Source organism: Talpa occidentalis, unplaced genomic scaffold, assembly GCF_014898055.3.
Source record: "Talpa occidentalis isolate TD23 unplaced genomic scaffold, MPIMG_talOcc4v2.1 talOcc4.17, whole genome shotgun sequence".
In the NCBI taxonomy this organism is placed as follows: Eukaryota; Metazoa; Chordata; class Mammalia; order Eulipotyphla; family Talpidae; genus Talpa; species Talpa occidentalis.
In genome coordinates this window covers 22163642-22184582 of record NW_023601754.1, presented here as the reverse complement: position 1 = coordinate 22184582, position 20941 = coordinate 22163642, and the positions used below count along the sequence as shown (strand labels likewise).

The 20941-nt window shown below is 46.6% G+C and overlaps 1 protein-coding gene across 10 annotated transcripts in view; it reads right to left on the bottom strand.

Moving 5' to 3' along the window:
- SIAH1 (siah E3 ubiquitin protein ligase 1) overlaps nt 1-16201 on the bottom strand; it is a 57344-nt gene extending 41143 nt beyond the window's left edge. For 2 of the 10 annotated variants that reach the window (XR_008552462.1, XM_054697050.1), the window contains exons 1-3: nt 15844-16201; nt 11955-12015; nt 10799-10888 (exon numbers count right to left, since the gene is read on the bottom strand). The gene's annotated coding sequence lies outside the window, so the exon portion shown is untranslated. Of the gene's footprint in view, nt 1-30; nt 113-3500; nt 3677-6420; nt 6597-8210; nt 8311-9603; nt 9889-10798; nt 10889-11954; nt 12016-15836 lie in introns of those variants that run through there. The other 8 variants (XR_008552459.1, XR_008552458.1, XR_008552457.1 and 5 more) reach the window with 8 other exon arrangements.
- Nucleotides 16202-20941: the final 4740 nt, after the last annotated feature.

Here is a 20941-nt window from a genome sequence, read left to right as displayed (position 1 = left end):
GAAGCCAAACCAAGAACCTTTCTTGGCCTGAAACTGGGAGGCACTTCTCCCTCCCAAGTAGATTCCTATCAGCGTTGTAAAGGAAAGCAGGTCCCCAACATGTCAGACATACCTGAAGCAGAGCAGAAACAATGTTTTGTTTATCAGACACACCTGTTACCTGTCATTCACTGTCTTGGGGTTGGTGAAGGAATTAAACAGCATCCAAAACAAACCCTGACACACATGGTGGAGAAGAAATGGAAGATTTCTTTTCAAAATCTGTTTAAATTCTTCATGAAATTATGAACAGTCAAGAGTGTGACTAGGACTAATAGCAGAAAGTTCCAGAAAGATCAGGAAGAGTATTAGCCTATAAATGTTTTTTCCTTGAACTTAATCTGTTTTTTCAGGAAAAAAGTTATGTGCTAGGCACTAAATTTTGCAAGAAGCTAGAAAGTCATTTGGATTTTGATGTACCTGGTGGTCTGCAGCTGTAGGTGATATTAATTTTACTGTCCAAATGTCAGTCGGTGCTTTTCATACAATCCCTGCCCCCTCCCGCCCCAACACACACACACTCATTTCCATGGATACAAATATTTTCTTTATAATCATGAGAATTTAGCCCTTCAAAAATTATATGCTGATTTTTGCTTTTTTCATGTGACGTTCTTTATAGGAGAGTATGAAGTTCCTCAAAGTAACATTTTCACTCTTGAAAGGGAAAAAACTGACATGCTAAGCTCCTGTTTAAGAGTCCACTAAGCCCTCTTAAGGCAGGGGCATGTCACATCCATCAAGATGTCCCCATCCAGTCCTAGCACAAAACCTGGCACAGAGAGAGCACTCAAATTTTGTTGAGCAAATGAAGAAATTTCAGTAAGGACTGTGTCTTTAGAAACTTTGGCTGTCTATGAAATCTGTTTACAATTTTGTCTGAATAAGCTCCTTCATTGTTAGCAGATATTTTTGTTTTCTTTCTTTCTTGGAAAAATTAGCATTTGTTAAACTCCTACCATGCACTTAAGTTTACAGGTTACTTAATTTAAAACATGGGTGAATGATAAGGAAACAAACTCAGAGAGATTAAGTAGCCTTCCCAGGGCACATACTAACCAGGGGAGGAGAGAAAGTTACCACCCAGGCCTGCAGCTTTCCAGACCTTCATTCTATGCCTGTGTTTAGCTAAGGTACACCAGCTGATGAGGGAGTCTACACGATTCTTCTCCAGAGCCCTCAAGTCTTGTACGAGAATTTTCTTAATTTAGGGTTTTTATTTAAATGATTTGAGGAGAATTAGCAAAAGTTTGCTTTATCTAGGTAACTACCTACAACTCTCTATGTTAATTAAAATGTTAAGGTGTATTTATAACAATTAGGGTATAGTAGGGATCACTGGGAGCACTGAAGAGGCAAGTGACTCCTGGGCATGGGGATCCCATGGGTAGAGGGATGGGTAGAGGATGGGAGGCTGATTTTCATTTGATATTTAAAATCACATGATTATATTACTTTCATTATTAAAGACAATTAAAAAGTCTTCAAGGACAGAAAAGTTTGTGTGCTCTGAGCAAGAATGCCTAGGCCTGAGGACTAAATTGGTGACCCTAAACAAGCAATTTAACCTTTTTTTTTTTAAAGATTTATTTATTTATGCATATAAGAACTGGGTTGCAGGGCAGAGGTGCAGGTGAGAGGATTCACCAGAGACAGAGCGGGGAACAGAACAGGCAGACGGACTGAAATACACTGCTGAGGGGAGCAGTGGGCGAGACAGGAGAGGTCTGCTGCGCCATGTGCGTAGCTCCCTGGCTGGTTGGGGATCGAACTCATACTGCAGCGGCTGCGGACAGCCTCATAGTGCTGTACTTAACCCCTTGCACCACCAGGGAGGCCCCCCAACTTAACCTTTTGACCCAGTTTCCTCATTTATAATAACAGAACTCTCTTCTGGGAAAGAGATAAAACATTTAGTCAGGGTCTGCCCTGTGTAGACAAAAAAAAAAAAAAAAAAGGAGGAGGTTGAAAGGTGGAAAATGTGGTAGCCCAAATCAAAGCATCCCCCCCCCAAAAAAAAGTCCACACCCTAATTCCCACAACCTATGATTATTTTGCTATTTTACCTTACATGGCAAAAAGGACTTTGCAGGTGTGACTGAGTTAAGGACCTTGAGATGAGATTTTCCTTGGGTGGTTATTCAGCAGGTCCAGTGTAATCACAGGGGTCTCATAAGGAAAAAAGGAAGCAGGAGAGTCAGGAGAAAGTGACATGAAGAAGGAAGCAGAGAGCAGGGTGATGACAGGCAAGAGCCATGAGCCAGGGAATGCAGGTGCCACCAGAAAACTAAAAAGGCAAGGAATCGGGTTCTCCCCGGGAGCCTGCAGAAAAAACTAGTTCTGCACACACCCTGACAATAGCTCAGCACCTTGAATGAGACCCAGTGGGATTGATGTTAGACTTCTAGAGTCCAGAATTACAAAATAATACATCTTTGTTGTTTTAAGTCATTAAGTTTGCGGTAACTTGTTAAAGCAGCAATAGGAAACCAATACAGACACAAAAGGATGTGTAAATACCCAGCCAATATAGAACAAAAGAGAGTGAGGGTCCTCTGAGAATGATGCTCTTTCAAATTGCACCAAACACCTGGAAACAAAGCAAAAACAGGGCCTCCCTGGTGGCACGAGGGGTTAAGCACAGTACTATAATGCAATCTGCAGCCTCTGTAGCACAAGTTCGATCTCCGGCTGGCCAGGGAGCAACCCACATGGCACAGCAGACCTCTCCTGACTCGCCCACTGCTCCTCTCAGCAGTGTATTTCAGTATATCTGCCTGTTCTGCTCCCCACTCTGTCTCTGGTGAATCCTCTCACCTCCCGTACCTTTGGCCTGTACCCCAGTTCTTGTATGTATAAATAAATACATCTTTAAAAAATTTTTATTAAAAAAAATAAAAGCAAAAACATCCCTGGGCAAATGTGAAGCTGAAGATAATTGCCTTGGTGAGTTACACTGAAATGAAGAGAGCACCGAAGCTGGCTGAGCTCAAGGTTTCCACACCTTCAACCTACAGCCTTTTCTTTCCCTTGATCCTATGACAAGGGCAAATGCCAGTTTGCTAATATTTTAGTGAAACTGTCCCCTACACATTTGAATGCTGCTTCTTAGTATCTGTCTCTTTGGGAGTAAGAAACAGCTGCTTGCAGTTCATTTCTTAATCAACAGAAACACTGATTAACCCAGCTGACTTTCCAGAATGTGGAAGTGTGCTCTCATAGACACATTCCTTTTTTCCCTCATTCTTTTTCTTAACAAAAATGTAGCTCTCAAAGATATCCTGGAAAAAGCACTTGGGCTTACAACATCACAGCTGTAATGAGCCAAGAATTCTATTTTTTTCCCCTATTACACAGAACAATAATTCTTAACAACTTAAAATTTCAAAGCACTTCACAAGCATTTAATTAATCCTCTCCACTAGCAGAGAGAAGGAAACTGATATTCATAGTATCTCATCCTGACAACCTTTAATTTGGCAAGACTCGCGCTGGCTTTGAAAATGCCTCTGTTCCATCAAGGTTACTTGGGCCGAGGTCGCTTCTTCTGTCCTCGTCACCTAATGAAACCTGGCAATCAGAGCCGTTTAAATTGCCTTCTCATCAAGGCTAGATGGGGCCCGGAGCTGCTCTGAGCCTGGGAGAGAAGTGACAGTGATTCCCTTAGAGAAATGACAAAGCTCCTCTGTACTGAGCCTGTGAGATGGGGCTCGTGATTAAAGCCCATTGCCAATTGCATCAGAGCCTGATTCACTCCTCGGAACTGGGGCACGATGTGTATCTTGAGGCCCTTCTCAGAACTCTGCTCTCCTGAGGCCCAGTCAGCCGCTGAATTTCACTGCGCTCTTCGCCTACCCTCCCAGGTGCGTGGGAAACTCTAGGAAGCCCTACTTTTCTCACTGTTTGAACCAGCTTCCTGCCAAAGGTTTCCCTCAGACACACCGGCCAGGCAGCTGCCTGACTCTGTACCAGCCCGGCCCGCAGGAGGCGCCTCTGTCGTCTCAGCCTCATGCCAGACTGGCACCATTTTTTTTTTTTTTTGAGATTTATTTATTTATGCATGTAAGAGCTGGGGTGCAGGCCAGAGATGCGGGAGTAGGGGGATGAAAGAATTCACCAGAGACAGAGTGGGGAGAAGAACAAGTCGATCTACTGAAATACACTGCTGAGGGGAGCAATGGGTGAGTAGGACAGGTCTGCTGTGCCATGTGGGTAGCTCCCCGCCCGGGGATCGAACTCCTGCTGCAGTGGCTCTGAATAGCCTCATAGCACTGCATCTTAACCCCTTGTGCCACCAGGTAGGCCCTGGTCCCATTTATTGCACCTTTATTAGTTCATTGCTTCTACTCCATGATGTCCCTTACCACAGTGACCAGAATGATGTCAAATCTCATTTTCAATTCAAGGAAGCAAAATTCAAGAAATGCATCCTGAGCTCCTGCTATGCACAAGGCACATGAAGTCCTGAGCTCGGTGAGCCCCGACCGCCACGCTGGGCGTTAAATCAGGCAGTCAGATAATTATTAGTGATGAGGCACCATCAAGCTTTGGTGAGAGAATGGGGTCTGGAGAGAGGTGACAGGGAAGGGAAAACATTTGCAGGGGTTCAGAGGACTTTTAAGAGCAGTAGTATTTAATGTGTCTTTTTTTTTTTTTTAAGATTTATTTTATTTATGCAAGCACTGGGTACAATCAGAAGCGTGGGAGGGTGAGAGAATTCACCAGAGCCAGAGAGGGGAACAGAGCAGGCAGAAGGACCGAAGTACACTGCTGAGGGGAACAGCGGGTGTGGCAGGAGTGGTCTGCGCACCATGTGGGACCATTGCAGGCGGCCGGGCTTCGAACCGGTGCTGTGGAGGCTGAGGGCAGCTTTGCAGCCCAGCGCTCAACCGCTGCGCCACCGGGGAGGCCCATTAATGTGTCTCTTTTTTTAAGATTTATTTATTTATGCATACGAGAACTAGGCTACAGGCCACAGGTGTGGGGGTGAGAGGATTCACCAGAGACAGAGTTGTAAGCAGAACAGGAGGATCCACTGATATACACCACTGAGGAGAGCAGCAGGCGAGACAGGAAAGGTCTGCTGTGCCATGTGGGTCAGCTCCCTGGTCTGCAGGGGATTGAACTGGTGCTGCAGTGACTACAAATAGCTTTTCAGTGCTGAAACTTAACCCCTGTGCTACCAGGGAGGCCCTAACATGGCTCTTAAGGGATGTTCTTTTAAAGGGCATAATTGGAGGGTGTGATAGCATAATGTCTTAGGAAATATGATTGGACCTTCATCCCTGACAGAAGGTCCTGTGCCCAAGACCCTCCTATGTACTTCTGCACCTGGGTATTTATTTGTATGCTTTATAATAAATTGGCAATGTAAGTAAAGCATCTTCCCAAATTCAATCAGTCATTCCAACAAATTATCAAACCTGCAAGGTGGGGGTAATGGGAATCCCCAACCCTAGACAAGTCAAACAGATATGTGGGTATCCTAGTGTGGACAGAACCCTAAAACCTATGAAGTCTGATGCAGGAGGTGGGATCACTGATAACTCTCCCCTCCCCCCAGTTGGTGTCTGCAGAGTAGGAGAATGGGTTGTAGTGTGGAAAAATCCCATGCATTGGTGGTCCGATGTATGGTGAGTCTAACTCAGAAGAGGTGGTCCAGCCTGAAGGGCCAGGGAATGTGCAGGGGGGACAGATGCCCAGTTTGGCTGGTCCCAGGCGGAGACGCAGCTGAATAGCTGGGATGGGCCAGACTGTAAAGCTGAGTGAGCAATAAAGCTTACTCTGTTGCCTCGTAAGTTATTCTCACACCAACTTCTGGTCTCCGGATCCACAAATCATCTGCCCTCTTTATTTTCTATTATTCTCCAATCACTTCATTGCTTTATGTTTAAATATAATGAATACTCTACCCGAGGGGTCAGCAAATGGCCACACGCCCACATCTAGCCCATGATCTGTTTTCATACGGTCAACCAGACAAGACTACTTTCTACCTTTTTAAATGGTTAGAAAAAAATCAAAGAAAAATAATAATTCATGACACATGAAAATGAGGTGAAATCCAAGTTGAAGTGTCCATTAATAAAGTGTTTTGTGGGGTCATACAGCCATGCCCATACATTTACGGGCTGTTCCAGCTGCTTCCATGCTACAGCAGCAGAGCTGAGCATGTAGATTATATGTGACTCACCCACCTAAAATAATTACTCTCTGATCCTTTATAGGAAAGGTTTGTCAACCTCTAACATAGAGTAACTATGTATTCACAACATACACATTTGAAAATCTTCCACCTGTCATAAATGAAAGGTAAGTAGAAAGAAAGCAATTTAAAAATAAAAGTAACACCAGAGACACATACTTAAGTAACACCTGGGGAAAGCACCGATTTTTTGAGTACCGGCTCTCTGGCAGGCACTTTTTGCTAAGCAGCTCTATAAGGGGTGATGATGATCATAGCAGAGGCAGCGTAGCTCCGGGTTTCAGAGGAGCAAGGATAAGCACTTCATATACATTATCTCGTTCAGTCCTCCAGATACCTGCTAGTCAGTCCCCTTTTGGAGATAAGAAACACAGATTCAGAGGGGAAGCAGCTTGCTAGGGTGGCACCACAGTGAGTGACATAGTCGGGATTTCATCTCAGGACTTGGGACTTCATCACCACCTCACCTACTGTCAAACCTGGGATGCCAAGCTGAAAAGTTCCTAAGTCTGTAACCAGGAGCAGCCCTTGAAAGGTTTCGAGCAGGGAGAATACCCCGAGACTAGCCTTAGAGGGTCACGCTGGTGAGCTGAGCAGGGCAGGCTCCCCCGGAGACAGAGACCAAGGCATGGGGGAGCCAGGCTGGAGGGTGTGAGGTCCAGGGGACTTTGTGGCAAGATGGACCTGTGAGGTGAGGGATTGGGGAGAGATCCCCTACCCTCTTTGAATCTCAGTGATTGGGGGGTGATTAGCAGACTAGGGAAGGGTCCTAAATTTGGACCTGGGAGACTGGGTGGCCTCTGGAGTACCCTGATGGGGAAGTGCAGCGGGCAGGAGACTATTCGGGAGTGGAGCCTGACAGGGTAGTATGGTTTGGGGTGTCTCTTACCTAGAGGGGAGGTAAAAATTATAGGAGCCAATGAGATTTTCAAGGGCAAAGGGTGCATAGAGACACTAGAGCCCCAAGGAATGTCTATGTGGGAGAGGAAGGAGAAGATGAGCTGGGGAGGGGGAGACAGAGAGCAGGAGGGAGGCGGCCTGGGGGAAGCCAGATCACAGCACTGAAGGGACAACAACTGGGAGTGAAAGGGCCTTTTGAGAATGTACTTCTGTCGCCAGAGAAAATAGGAGCATCAAGGTGGAGAGGAAGTGGTGAAAGACTCAAAGATCCAGGAGAAACAAAGGCAATGCTGCAAAAAGCAGGGGGAGAATTTTGCCTCTGCAAGGAAGAGACCTTTCTTGGGCCATGTGCAAGCTTAAAAATACATCCATAAATCCTTTGAAATCCCTTCTTTTAAAAAGTGGAGCTTAGGGCCTCTCCGGTGGTGCAAGGGGTGCAAGATGCAACCTATGGAGCTATCCACAGGTACTACAGCACAAGTTCGATCCCCAGCCAGGGAGCTACCCACAAGGTGCAGCAGACCTCTCCTGTCTCACCCGCTGCTCCCCTCAGCAGCAGGGAGGTATTGCAGTCAATCTGCCTATTTTGCTCCCCACTTGGTCTCTGGTGAATCCTCTTACCCTCCCCCACACCTCTGGCCCATACCCCAGTTCTTGTATGCATAAATAAATAAATCTTAAAAAAAATAAAAAATACACCTCCCTGGTGGTGCAAGGTGTTAACCACCGCACTATGAAGCAATCAGCAGCCTCTGCAGTACGAGTTAGATCCCCGGCCGGCCAGGGAGAAACCCACATGGCGCAGCAGACCTCTCCTGTCTTGCCCGTTGCTCCCCTCAGCAGTGTATTTCAGTCAGTCTGCCTGTTCTGTTCCCCACTCTGTCTCTGGTGAATCCTCTCACCTTGCCCCCACACCTCTGGCCTGTACCCCAGTTCTTTTAAAGATTTAAAAAATCTTTAAAATCTCTAAAAATAAATAAATAAATAAATAAAAACAAAAAAATTAAAAGTGGAGCTTAAATCCTTTAGGCCTTGTGTGGGGACTGTTCTTAGTATTTTGGCAGTTTATTTTATTAAACAAGTAAGACAAAATTGGTGGTGTGTCACTCCCAAGATAGGTCTTACTTGCTCCCTCTTGGATCACGTGCTCTGGGGATCCAGTCACTCTGTCATGAGAATATTCGAGTTACCCTATAAAGGAGCAATGTTACCAACAGCCAGCCAGGAGCCCCGGCCTCTAGCTAACATCCCAGTGAGTGGGTGGTCTTGGAAATGGATCCTGTACCCATCAACCTCCAGAGCTGTAGCTCTGTCCCATGGGAGGCTGAATCAGAACCACCCAGCTAAGCCACTCCCAAACTCCCCACAGAAACTGCTTAATAATCTGTTGTTTTAAGCTGCTAAATTTGTACCCATTGGTTATGCATATAGATAACTAATAGTGTCAGGAATAGGAGCCCCTGATCAGGAAGCACTAGGGCTTCCCCTTTCGTAGACTCTCCTAGAAATTTAAAACCTAAAGTGACTTCAAGACAGTGGTTGCAATGCTCTAGAGTAGGGAATGGTGGGCGGGAGAGCTTACCCCAGACCCACATTTCCAAATTCCCCATTCAAAGCGAAATATCTCCGCCCAATTGCAGGGCCTTTCCCTGTCTGTGCAGTTGCCCACCCACTCACCCAGCTTAGCTCAATTAAGCACCCACTCCATCTAGGTGCTGGCAAAACCGCCTGGAGCAAGACAGACCTGTTCTTTAGAGTTTACATTTAATGGGGAGAGGCAGTGGTGAGACAAGCAAGCACATAAATAATTTCAGACAGCATGAGGTGTTCTGGAGAAAATATAACAAGGTGATGGGGAGATTGAGTGGATGGGGCAGTGTGACTGCAATTGACCTGTAGGGGGTAAGCATCGTGGTGGCCAGACTGAGGACACAAAAGGAGGCCACAGACAAGTGTCCGAGTGTTTAAAAAGTATAAACCAAGCCAACAGACTGTTAATGAAAATAGATTCCAGTCCCCTGTGTAGACAAATAGACCCTCATAAAAACCTGGAATATCAGGTTTGGATTTTAAATCTACAGACTTCCCCTGTTCCATACCAGACTATAGCAGCACAGAGTCAGCTCAGCCTTTTGAAGCTTCTTCTCTTTCCAGTCTACCCCATGCTACTGTCTGCTCCGTGCTACTGTCCACACCTGCCTCCCCGCTCCTGCACACATGCCCAAGGTTCTCTCTCAGGGCCTGACACTGGGATTTCAAGGTCCCTGCAGCTGGTGTGGTCCAGGATTGGAGCTCCAGGAGAGCAGAATTCAGTTCCTTGCAATGCCAGGACCAACATTCACTTTTCCTGTTGGTTATCAGGGAAGAGCCAGTCCCACTTATTAGAGGCCGCCCACATTCCTTGGTCTGTGACCCCCTCCCTCCACCAGCAGTGCCTGCAGTGGCAGTGGCTTGTCTCCCTCTCACACTTCAAACCTTTCCTCTTTTTTTCAGCCATCTCAAATCTCTAGACCATATTGCTGTTTCTTCCAAATGCCATTTCTTCCATTTTTAAGGACTCAGAAAAGGCAGAATAATCATCCCACTTCAAGGCCAGCTGATCAGCAATTTAATTCCATCTACAACCTTAATTCCTTTTTGCCATATGACATATCCACAGGTTCTGAGGATTAAGAGGTGGGCCTCTTTGGTGGGGAGGGGCAGTCTTCTGCCTACCACAGCTGGTAAGCATAAGGAAGAGTTCTCTGAAAAGGTGATGGTCCAATAGTCAAGCCACATGTGACTATTTTAATTAAAGTTAATTAAAATTCAATAAGAGTAAGACTTTATTTTTCAGTCACATTAGTCACACTTCAAGAGTCAAACACCTACATTTCACAAGTGGCTACAGTATTGGACACTGTGGGTTAATAAGACATTTCCAGCAAGCCACAAAGTTCTACTGACCCAGAAGGAATGAGGGAGGATACATCCAAAGGTCCCAGGGAGGACAGAACCCCCCCTCCCCAGGGTATAGTGGGTGTAACACACACTAGAGAGAAGTTGGGCCCTCTGCGGTTCTGACTCCGCAGAAACATGGACGATTAGCCCCAGAAAACAGCCTGGAAGACCTTGGGCCACCCCACTTCTTTAGATGCAGAGCCCACTGGATGCACCCAAGTTCTCCTAATGCTCACTTGATTATTCCTTCCCTCACACCTCATTGCCCTCCCTGCCAGGGGTTTCTCTGCTCGTCCACCTCCTTGTTTCTTCAAGAGTCAATACAAACAGTGCCCTTTCATCAAACCTCCCCAGCTTTGCTTTGACTGGCCTGATTTCCCCATGAAGCTAATCTCCCCACGAAGTCAAAATGCAACAGTGAGGACACCGTTTGACCAGCCCCCTCTCATTTTTTGCTCTCTATTAAATGTGTTTATATCTTGTCTAAATTGTGATTTCTCTGTATTTGGTTTCTCCACAGCAGGCAGCAAAGGTGACTGGAAAGTTCTCAGTGAAGGAGGGAAGGTAGGTACAGAGAACAGAAGGAAGCGGGACTAAAAGTCGCGCCAGTAATTTCAGATGGAGTGACACATGGAGCCTGCCGTGTTGCTGGGATTAAAGCAGGGTAGTACGGGGTGGACGCCTGATCAGAATCCTCCTCGCCCTTCCACATACCTTCAAGAACAGTTTCTTCATCTTTGCTTTACCTTGGACAACTCCCTTGGAATATGTGCTCCTGTCTTGTTCCCTTTGAGTTCAAAGGTTCTAGAGATTATAGGATGAAAAACAGATTAGAAATAGAAAAGCAGATCACTGGGTGAGGGGTAGCTAAGAGATTTTAGACTTAAAGGCTCTAATTTGCAGGTAATTTCTTGATCCCTCTTTCCTGCTGGCTGAACATGCCAACCAAAATGATTTTCTAAACCCAAAGAGAAAAGACTCTGGCTCCTCTACCCTGTTTAAGTGTTCCCTTTGCTGATAATGCAAACTTCTGTGCACCCTCCCTCGCCCCCATACAATATGATTTACTGAAAAGCAAAGGATATTGAAGTGAAAATAGATTTGAGATGTTCAGTCACAGCAGGTTGCTGAGTGTCTGGCTCAGGAAAAGTGAGCTGTTCAACTCAGAGAACTGAGACCTTGTCATGGAACCCGGACACTTAGTCCTGGGGGAAACTTGCTGATTGTCAGATTCCTGGATGTCCCCAGCCAATTTGATAGGCAGTGCAAGATCTGAAGGCAGTGACAGGGCTGAGGCGGGAGCAAAAGCCCAGGGTAAGTGGGCATTTGGCTAAGCAAGTCATACAGTCACTTTTGGATCATTTTGCGTGTGATATTCTTTAAACTGTGTTAATAATTATAGTGTCCCCCACCCCCACCCCGCTCCCTGCCAAAGAGTCTAAGATATTAGAGATCACTTTTTTTTCTGGGTATTAAGGAACTGGCAGAACCTTATACAGTTAGCACCCTGCTATGGCAACGGCAGGGACAAACAGCTCTCCTAACATCCAGGGCCTCAAAGTCAACATGAGGATGCCCATTTGTGAAGCCCAGTTAATGAAAGCAAAGAGCAAATACTGCTTCCCAGCTGGACTGCACAAAGGAGTCCATTAAACTCATTGACACAGGCCCTTCTGGGGAGCAGACAGGGCACCCCACAAGGTTAGGTTTCTCCAACTGATTCCCTGGCCAGGGATTTCAGGTGAATTCCCTCCATCTCAGGGGAGCTGGGTCACAGGACCCAGGATGGCTGGGGAGCTGGAAAGGGCCGCTCAGCCCCGGCCCACCCAAGGCTCCCAGCAGGGAGTAGCTTCTCTCTGAATGGCCCCACCTGGATGTGAAGACTGCCCCGGGACTGGCTTCCAGCTCAGATTCTGTGCGTCCAGGCAAATCTTAAAACAAAAACAAAAACTCTAGAAAGACTTCTAACAGTCACTGGAATCTACCATGAGTCAGCCACTTTGTATTAATTCATGTAAATCCTCACAATCCTAATAGGATTTCCCCATCTTATAAATTGTGCCCCCCCCCCATATTATAAATAAGGAAATAAGGCTCAGCAAATGTAGTTTGCTCCACCAAGGTCATTCCAGATAGGCAGCCCTATTCCGGCTTTCACACAAGGTCTCTCTGGGTCCAAAGTGCATCTCTTTACACCATTCTGCTTCCCTATCGCCTTTTATTTCTTTACTACTTTCTGGCACAAGTCACTGCTTCTGGCAAATGTGCTAGAAATGACAGGTGAAGCCATCCCACCTCCCTGAGCCCTTGGGAGTCTGTGGGTTATGTTTACATTTGACAGACTTGGCTTGTCCTCTGAGTCTGTGCATCTCTACAAACCCACTTCTGGTCAGGCACTGTGCTGAGCCCTCACAAGCTTCTGTGACTCTCATTACAACTCTCTGAACTAAGTACCACTGGGACCCCCAGTTTGCAGAGGACAGAACAGACCTAGACAAGTGGAGGAAGTACATCCAAGGCTGCACAGCTAGTTGGGTTAGGGTCCCAGATGGTCTCATCTGTTAGGTTAAAGAGCTGCCCTTTGAATGGCCATCACCTTAGCACAGCACGAGATCCATACCCCAAACAGGACCAGCCATTGACCAGTCCATGCTCCCAGAGGCCAGAATCTGATGTCAGTTCAACCCATTCTGTTCCATGTTGTTTTCTGAACACCTGTTCTGGGGTGCAGAGGACACCAATGCTCTTAGGCCAAGGCCATGGCTGGAAACTAGATGTTTAACTTACTTTGGCTGAATATCCCCTTTACTCACACGTGTGATCCAAAGTCCTGGACACTAGAACAAGGAGCTGCTCTTTTGAGCAGCTGTTTTACCATTTTTTGTCACATAAACCATAGCTCTGCTTTAAGCCTTTCAATGACTTCTCACGCTACGAGACAAAATGCAAACTCCTGTCTATGGAATCTGCTCTTTTTTCCTACCCTCAGTTTTCACATGATGGAATCAATCTGACCTCAGCTTATTTGTCACCTGTTTAAAGATGTTTAGTTTATTAATTGAGTTTCTTTCTGACTCCCCCCCCCCACACACACACACTACCCCCACTAAGGCGTGCACAATAACTATCTGCTTAATTTGAATTTACTCACTTCGGTGGTTCTGATCCTTGTGGATTACCCCCAAGCATCACCAAAAATAGAACCCTGCATATGGGAGACAGTTTTCCATGGGGCTCTCTCTTTAACAGAACACAATGCCCTTATTCTGGGCTCTTTTCAAGTTGTCTGTGCACCCTAAGAAGACAGAAGCAGTGCCGCCCTCCAGAGCCAACAGCAGGTGCACCGACAGCCCAGCAGACAGAGACGACTTGCTCTGGAAAAAAAGGCCTTCTGTCTGTTATCAAAGATGGGAGTCCCCACAAATATATAGGGCTCCAGTCCCTGAGTACCTGTGTCACCTCACCCTAACCTGTGAGAATTGGGGATCAGGAAATGGACAATAGAAAAAGCTCTACTTGGCCAAGGCCCATGCTGCGAGCCACAGTGTTCTTGCCTCTGATCCAGGAGGCTCACACCTGCCGCCTGCAGCCACAAAGCTGTGGCCAGACTCACTTGCAGGTAAAGGAAAACCCCCAAATTTCCATAGTTCTTGATGCCCAGAGGCCAGTCTGCTTCAGGTGACATAGCTTCACTTTACTCATGCTCCCACCTTCCAGGGACAGGACGGGTGACAGCGGCCCTGGAGCCAGTGCAGCTTCTAAGTACACGATTGCCTCGGAGCCCATTTAGACACTGTCATAACACTCAGGGAATTCCATTAACATTGCAATGTTTACAAGCTTTACAGTATAAAGGTGTTGCCGATTTTTGCATCATCCTCAGAAAAAAAAAAAAAAAAGGGTGCAGCCTTGCACTGTCTTTTGGGCATTTATGCCCCACGCCCAGCACTGGGCGGGCAGCACCCTGCCCTGCCTCCTAGGATCCCGAACCAGCTGCCAGGATGGGGGACTTCTGTGCCCACCTGACCCACGTGTATGCTGTTATAAATTTTTCTAATGAACTCTTGACTGTATAATAAAATATTTTTAAATCCTAAAAAATAAGACACAATTTATTATCATGGCAAGAATAAGTTCCAATACCAAAGGAAAAGAAGGAAAATGTCAGAGCCTTGTAAACATTTGTCAGTTCTTCTTACCATTTTATAAAGGAGATTTATTTATTTTACACATGTTGGGGGTGGGGGTGTATGTATGGGAAAAGAGCAAAGAGAAGTCTTTAAACATTCATTCACTCATTAAAAAAATGTTTCTCCCCACCCTGGGAGAAAATGAGGAGTGAGGGGCAGCCCCACAGGGCCCCACGCAAGTTGGAGGCTCAGGGGCCTGGGTGCTGGGCAGCAGGAGAGCTACCTCTGGACAAATGATCGGAGTTTGATGGTCTGAACACCTAGGAAGTCTGGACTGACTGTCCTGATTACTGGTGTGCATTGTGAGTATGTGGTTGTGGGGGGTTAAGTTGTTAAACAGAGGAAGAAGGCCACGCAAGGGTGGCAGACAGAGAACGGGGACAGGTTGGAGGACTAAAAGTCACGACAAGGAAGAGGCTGGGCTGGGATAATAAAGGGAGCAGGGCAGATTGGAGGCCGGTGTCTGTGAAAGGGCTCCACCTGGGACAACCTGCTTTTTCCCCTAGTCACCCAGGCCTGTGGGATGCACCTGTTGACAGGAGGCGTTCATGGAAGTCCTTTACCTATTTCCTATTTCAGAGCATCAGTTCCCCACATTACAGAGTCAATCTTTTAATTTTGGTGAATTATTTTATGACATTATTGTTCTCCCCTCAGGGGTAGATCCCATAATTCTCCCACCACATCACCCGTGACCCCACACCACAGTCTCGTATGCTCTTCCCTTCCCTGTGTTGACCCTTCCCTCTTCCTCTCCTTCTGATCTGTGGTCAGCTTGCAAGTTTTGTCTTTTTCCTGAATCTTTGTTCAGTTAGGAATTCCTATGTTCTACCTCTCAGTGAAACTATTCTTAAGTGAAACTATTCTTAAGTCATACTTCAGATGTGTTGGCTTCGTTCCACTTTGCTGAACTTTGAGTGACACAAATCTCTGAGTTCATGGAATTTAGAAAAGTTAGAACTGGAGACACACCTGTGGTTATTGCATGGCATTCCCACAAACCCTATTAATACCTAACTTCTAAAAATCGAATCTGAGATGCTTTAAGACTGGACAACAATTCTTACAATCTGAGAAGGGACAATAAGAGATTGATTTCTTCTTTTCTTTCTTTCTTTTTTTTTTACAAAACACCTCTGGCACTGCTCACAGCTGTTCTCATAGTCCTAGCTGTGCGGCCACTGTGTTAGAGAGTGTACAGGCTGGGACAGTCATCCTCGGGTGGGCTGGGACTGCACCAAGGCCACCCTCCTACTCCCCGCCCCATGACCCCTGTTTCCTGAAGCTCTTTCAGACTTGTCAAATGATAGCCCCCCAATTTGGTGAGTTCTGAACTGAATTTATTGGTTGAAACCTTTTTTTTTACGAAAACAAATAGACATACCTACTTACTGGGTGGAATTTAGAAGGACCTTGTCAGGAAAGACATTCTAAATGCCTTGAAATCCTCCAAAAGGACCTCACACACCTTCCCTTCCCAAAGTGGACTCAAATCTGCACACACTGCAGACAGAGAGGGCTTATCAGCCACTTTCATGAGTCAGCTAGGCCACTCTACATACCAATTACCTAATGTGCAACAACAGAGCAGAAGTCGGCTGGGTCACGGTGGAGTTGAGTAACTCTGTGCAAGAAGCTGCAGACTCGCTGAGCACCTTCACCTCAGGCCCAGGGCCTTCTCTGCCTTCCTGTTTGTGGAGCCTGAGGTGTTTTCCTGGGAAGTCCTTCAAAGCCCAAGGATGGACAGCATCCTGGAAGTGGGTTTTGCCCCGTGAGCTCCAGGGCCGGCCAGGAGCATCCTCTCCAGTCTGGCCCCCTTCTTGGCACTCACAGGAGAATTTTTGCCAGGACTCTGCACCTCCTAATGCCAATTAGACATGTGTCTACACAGGGCTGCCTCCGCCAGTGCAGGGCAGCCTCTGCACATGGAAACTCCTTTGCAGAATGTAGGTAGGCAGGGTGAGGTCATAATTGTGCAACCCTGGCCTCACCCAGTTTCTACTGAAAAGAAATTGCTCCTTAGCAACCAAAGCCATTTGGCCTAGCTCAGGAAAGTACCTACCCCAGCCAGAATTCTACATTGATGACCTTTGCCTTGTCCACCCATCTTCAAAGGTGGGCTTGTTAGAATAGAAAGATTTGTTGAAAACAATCTATGTACGAATTGGGCTAGGGAGTAAACAATTTAAAAATACAATTTTGGCTGAGGAAATTAGCTGGTTGGAGAAGGTAATTCTCACCTCAGAGGTGTGAAGCTCTGAGGGTTAGTTCACCAGCATTGCTTTTTTTTTTTTTAAGATTTATTTATTTATACAAGAACCGGGATACAGGCCAGAGGCACGGAAGGGTGAGAGGATTCATCAGAGACAGAGTGGGGAACAGAACAGGCAGACTGACGAAATACACTGCTGAGGGGAGCAGCAGGAGAGATAGGAGAGGTCTGCTTCACCATGTGGGATTCTCGCCGGACGGCCAGGATCGAACTCACACTGCAGCTGCTGTGGACAGCCTCACAGTGCAGCGCTCAACCATCTGCACCACCAGGGAGGCCCAGCATCGCTGTTTTGTAGCCCTTGGCTCTTCTAGTGTGAGGGCCCAGACCTGCTGAATGGCAGATTCGGGAAACACCTCTGGCACTGCTCACAGCTGCTCTCATAGTCCTAGCTGTGCGGCCACCATGTTAGAGAGTGTACAGGCTGGGACAGTCATCCTCAGGTGGGCTGGGACTGCACCAAGGCTACCCTCCTACTCCCCGCCCCATGACCCGTTTCCTGAAGCTCTTTCAGACTTGTCAAATGATAGCCCCCCAATTTGGTGAGTTCTGAACTGAATTTATTGGTTGAAATTTATTTTTCAAAGATGAGTCACATGACTCACCAGCTTTAGGTAGGCCTGATCAATCCATCATTGAATAGGGAAGGGCTTGGTGAGGAACTGAAATTTTAATTTTTCTACTAGTAAATGTAGATCTGGTCGAGTGAACACCATTTTAGGAGATATGGGGGAGAGGAAAGGAGCTGATTTCACAAACAAATCTGAGGGCAACAGGCAAATGCTGAGACACAATATTGCTGGCAAATAACCCGGTGGAGACTGGAATGTTTGTGGGGGAACAAGAAGGTAAGTTTGGAGATGATGTTGGGGACTCTCCTGTGCGTGGTGTTTGGGTTTCTGTTTTATCTTAAGTGTGTTGGGAACCATCAGAAAATTTAAGCAGGTGACTAACTGGATCTGATCCGTGTCTGAGTAAGAGCATCCTGGTTGCCAGGTCCACGGGGGATTGGGGAGGGACAAGAATGGTGCCAGGGGCCAGAGAGAGGTGCTAGCTGTCACCCAGGGGAGGGGAGGTCTGGCTTTGGTTGTGGCTTGAGTGCAGAGAGGAAGCCATAGGACTAGGAAGAGGAAAGGAAGAAAGAGGACATGTATAGGTGCTGCTTGAGTACTCGGTGGATTATTTATGGAGATGGGATAGGTAGGAGGTTGTGTGCTCAGGATGGAGGGAGAAAATTAAGTTTGGCATGCTGGTGGAAATTTACAAGAAGTTTCTAGTGTGCCTGGGGCAAGCCTAAAGAACAATCCAGAACTTGCGTGCTCAGAGCAGCAGGGACATTACTCCCCAGCCTAACTCCCTCTTGCCTAAAGCACCAGTTTTAACCTGACTGTGCTTCTGAATCACATGTGAGCCCTCTGGGTGCCTGCTGCCTCCTACTCATCTGAAGAGCTGGGGCCTCTCCCCGGGGACACAGAATTGATCCTCAGCAGGCTGGTTGCATGTGGGTGTTTGTCGGGCACTGTTTATGCCTTCAAATTTTCCTGTTTGCAAAGTAACATAGATACATTATAAAAATTCAAATAATACAGAGACTTAAAGGTCAAGAAACAAAAAACCAGAAGTGAGAGTCCCTCCCAACCTCCCCCCTTCCCATATTTGCTCTTAGCAAGGAGTCTAACTGGGGAGATCTGGGATCTGAAAGTGGCACATCCTTCCCATTTCCCTGGGGTTGCCAGTAAACATCAGGCACTGGGAAATACCCTCTGTGAGTCACCCTGGGGAAACCAGAGATGGTCTGAAATTCCAAGAAGGTATAGGAACTGCAGCTTCAGGAGGGGAAGCCTGAGCTGTCCAGTTGGTCAACCCACAGAGTATGCTCGCCCCTCGCCATCAGCCAGGGCGCGTCATCCAGGCCCTGTGCTCCCTGGGAGGGAGCCTGGGAGAGTTAGGAAGTCAGCAGTTGTTCTGACCACTTACTTTCATTTTTAAAAATTAACATTTTGACTTTTTTAAAAGTAGACAATACATTTCAATTTTTCAAAAAGCAGATAGTAAAATAAAAAATTCTAACGTCAAAAGGGGACCTCCCCTGTGGCATAGGGAATTGAGCGCAGCACTGTAAAGCTATCCGCAGCCTCTGCAGCACCGGTTCGATTCCTGGCTGGCCAGGGAGAATCCCACACGGCACAGCAGACCTCTCCTGACTTGCCCACTGCTCCCCTCAGCAGTGTACTTCGGTCCTTCTGCCTGTTCTGCTCCCTGCTCTGTCTCTGGTGAATTCTCTCACCCTCCCACGCCTCTGGCCTGCACCCCAGGGCTTGTATAAATAAATAAATCTTAAAAAAAAACCTGAAAAAAAAATGTCAAAAGGTCTATAGGAAAAAGGAATTCACCATCCCATCCTGTCCTGTTTGTTCCCAGAAATGCAAATTATCCAGATGTGTCCAAACCCCTCCTCCTCACTTTCGCTGCCTTCTCCTCCTCAGCCCTCACCTTCAGTGGAGTCTAAAGCCCTGTGGACTGCCCAGTGAAGGGAGGCCTGAAGCCTGGTATCTCTCAGGGACTCCCATCGGGCCATGTGGCCTGAAAGCCTGGACAGACTGACTCTTGGATCTGTTGGGCTGTTGAAGCTGAGAAAAGTGTTTAGTTAGGAACAGGGCTAAAAATGTACAACTTAATACAACTAATTCCCAGTGGTTTATGGGGGTGGTTTATGGGGGTGATTTATGGGAGACTTAAGATGCCAAGGAGACACTGGATGTATGAAGTGGGCCCATGGAGCCCACCCCAAAACTTGCTCTCACGTTGCTCCCTGTGGACCAACCCCATAAAAACAGGGTTCCCCGAGGCCCCCCCACACACCTCTAGTGCCCAAGCCACCCTGAGCCAGTGTGGCTCAGGGTATTGCTACCTATGTGATCTCCTATTGTGTGATCCACAATCAATTCTCCTCCCTTGAAAGCCATTGTTAGCTCTTTCAAAATTTGTGGGGAACTATGCAGTGGAAGCCAGACAAAGACCCTACAGAATCAGAAACAGAAGACGTGAGGGAGCCATCAACAACATTTTTCACCCCTTCCTGCCCAACCCCTCAACACACACCTTACAAATAGTATTGTTATAGAGCAGCCCCGATATTAAACGGGTTCCTGGCTGTGGGTCCTCACCCCCGCGCTTTAAAGGGACTTATGAATACTCTACTACAGACACACACAAAAGGTTAATAAAAGGTTTATTTACAAGAGAAAAGGAAATAAGGAAAATGTACAACTCAGGGAGAAAATAGGGAAATAAAGTCTTTAATGCGTCCTACCCGATCCGACGACCTGGAAACCCAAAGTCACTCTCAGAGCTGGCCTGACGCTGCGAGCTGGCGGAGAGCCAAAAATGGGGGAATCCAAAGCCCACGTGTCTGCCTTTATATCCACCTGGCTGCTTAACCCCACCCTCAGTTCCCAGCCACCTTCCCTTTGGTGGTGATGGGATTTGGAGTTCCCAGTGTCTTTGGCTTTGACCTGGGGTGGGGGTGGAGTCCACAAAGCCTATATGGAATTAGCTTTGGGACATCCTTTTCCCCCTAACAATTCCCCCCTTTCACTTTTTGCCACCATTTCCATGGTGATGAAGATCGAATATATGGAGGTTGGGATGCAGTCTCAGATGAACATTTTGTCAGGTTCCAGTGTGAAAGAAAACCAGTCTCTCCAGGTGTTTGTCCATTGTGGAAAGCAAAAGTCCTCCACTCCAGGAAAAATAGTTCATCAGTTTAAGCCAAAAAAAATCTGGAGGCATTAGCCAAAACAAGACAGCAGATATGTAAAAATTACAGGAAAAAAAATCTTAAAATGGTTCAACTGATGTAAAAACACAAATTTTCTCAACCTTGATCCCAAACTTTTAACAGCAAAGCAAAAGTTTGCAAACTAAATCTACTTTTTAACCATTTTTCCTATTTTTGCATAAAATCACAGGGCAGAAATAACTAACAGCAATTTTTAGCTGGCTTTGTTGAAATATTCCATACAGGATCAGAGCGAACCGGTGGCATCCAGTCGATGTATGCTTCAGGTATAAAGTTGGTCTCATCAGACTCCACCTGGGCTTTCCTCTTTTCGAGGGTACCAGGGCATTTTCGTTGGCCGGGTTGTCCAGTCCTGCCAATGGAGGCAAGCTTCCTCACCTTCTTTGGAGGTCTCTGGAACCCTACAAAGAAGGCAAACAGGTTCTCCTCATCTTGGTTCAGCTCTTTTTCAACTTTTTGGAAGAACTCCACACAAAGCCACACAATCAAACTCGCGTCCAATTTTTTTTGTTAAAACAGACAAAATCCCTATGGAAGTTATGCAAAAACAGACTCTAAGATAAGTAGCAAAAATTACTACCACTGTTTGTATG